Below are 2,364 nucleotides of genomic sequence, written 5' to 3'. Positions count from 1 at the left end.
ATATATATATATATATATATATATATATATATATACAAACGTAAATAGAAGTATATATCTACTTATACACAGATATCAGCACCTGTGTATGCATGATGTGCATGTGTTTGTTTCACGATATACATACATACATATGTGTGTGTATATATATATATATATATATCGAAAGAGAGACAGGGGAGAAAATATATATATATATATTTTGGATAGATATAGGTATTCAGATAGACATATAGATATATATATGCATATACACATCCATATATAGACATATATATATGTATATTTACACACATTCACACATATATTTTTTTACAGACACATAGACACACACATACAAACATACAAACATATATATACATACAAATGTGCATATACCCATGCAGTTAACACCCTGAGAGTATTCGAAAATAGAGTAAGCAAAGTGTAGAAAAGTACTGACTTTGGGTTTCGTGGAACAGTAATAGTAGGTGCAAGCCGTTATACCATCCAATAGTAACGAGAAAGGGTGACATGAAGTGAGGGGGGGGACATGTAAGTGTGGGGTAATGTGTGTGCAGGAAGGTGGGTGCAGTATATGTCTGCGGCGGCGGTGGTGGCAGCGGTGGTGATGGTGTTTGGGAGCAATATGATCCCCACTTCACCATCCTTTTCCTTCTACTTCTGTCTTTCTGACTCCCTCTGTCTCTCCCCATTTCCTTCTACATACATCTGTTCACTCTCCCCTTCTCATTCCCCCCTCTCTCTCTCTCTCCCTTTCTTTCTTTCTTTCTTTCTTGCTCTTCATGATAAAATGCATTAAAAGCTGCTGGCGTTTTTTTTTGTTGTTTATTTTGTTCCTTTTTGAGAGAAGACAAAGAGAGTGTGGGAAAGAAATGGGAAAAGAGACAGAGAGAGGGAGAGAGTGAGAGAGAGAGAGAGAGAGCTGGGGGTGTATGTGACAGAAGAGAATGTGGGGAAGGGACGTGTCATTGCATCAGCATGTAACGTTGTGTATGTGCATTTGCTGTATGAGAATGCTTATGTATGAGCATGTATGTGTATGTGTGTGTGTGAGGGTGTGAATGAGCGCAAAAGGAGACACAAAGGGGGAGGGTTAGTTGAGAGGAAGGGGTAGCAAGAAAACCAAAGAGGAAGTAGGAGATGGTGGGAGGAGAGAGAGAATGTAGGAGAAAGAATGATGAGAAAATAAGATGTACACTTTTACCTGTGTATATGCACGTTTTGTGTGTGCGTGTGTGTGTGTGTGAGTGCATATACACACACACAGGTATATATGTATATATATACATATATATATATTCATATATGCGTGTGTGTGTGTATATGTATATATATATATATATATATATATATATATATATATATATATATATATATATATATATATATATATATATATATATATACATGCATATATATATGTATATTTATATATACATACATATATATATATATATATATACATATATACATCCATATATATATGTATATACATACATATATATATATATGCATATACATATGTATATTTATATATACATACATATATATATATATATACATATATATATCCATATATATATGTATATACATAAATATATATATATATGCATATACATACATATATATATATATGCATATACATACATATATATACATACATATGTATATACATACATATATGTATATGTATATGTATATGTATATATATATATATATATATATATATATATATATATATATATATATATATATATACATACATACATACATACATACATATATGTGTATATACTCTTTTACTTGTTTCAGTCATTTGACTGTGGCCGTGCTGGAGCACCACCTTTTTAGTTGATCCCAGGACTTATTCTTTGTAAGCCTAGTGCTTATTCTATCAATGTCTTTTGCCGAACCACTAAGATATGGGGGCCGTAAACACACCAACATTGGTTGTCAAGCGATATATTCACATACACACACATACATATATGTATACATATATATATACATAAATATATATGTACATACATATATATAATTACATACATATATATATATATATATATATATATATATAAACATACAAACATATATGTGTGTGTATATATATATATATATATATACATATGGACCGAGACCTTTGGAAATGGGCTGTGCGTGAGATGACCCGGCAAGCCAAGTAAGATCGTTGCCAGTGCCCCTGGACTGGTTCTTGTGCGGGTGGCACATGAGATGCACCATTTTGAGCGTGGCCGTTGCCAGTACCGCCTGACTGGCTCCTGTAGGATTTTCGAGCGAGATCGTTGCCAGTGCCCCTGGACTGGCTTGTGCGGGTGGCACATAAAAGACACCATTTCGAGC

General features: G+C 33.2%; 1 protein-coding gene across 7 annotated transcripts in view; it reads right to left on the bottom strand.

Annotated features, from left to right (window-relative positions):
- Nucleotides 1-2,364, bottom strand: part of LOC106877928 (kelch-like protein 9) — a 381,832-nt gene that overhangs the window by 99,323 nt on the left and 280,145 nt on the right. The window contains exon 1 of one of the 7 annotated variants that reach the window (XM_052967160.1): nucleotides 443-574. The exons of the other annotated variants lie outside the window; for them this stretch is intronic. The gene's annotated coding sequence lies outside the window, so the exon portion shown is untranslated. Of the gene's footprint in view, nucleotides 1-442; nucleotides 575-2,364 lie in introns of those variants that run through there. 7 annotated transcript variants of the gene reach the window in all.

Source organism: Octopus bimaculoides, chromosome 4 (genome assembly GCF_001194135.2).
Source record: "Octopus bimaculoides isolate UCB-OBI-ISO-001 chromosome 4, ASM119413v2, whole genome shotgun sequence".
NCBI lineage: Eukaryota > Metazoa > Mollusca > Cephalopoda > Octopoda > Octopodidae > Octopus > Octopus bimaculoides.
Note: the sequence above shows the minus strand (reverse complement) of the source record. Positions and strands in the feature narration are given on the sequence as shown.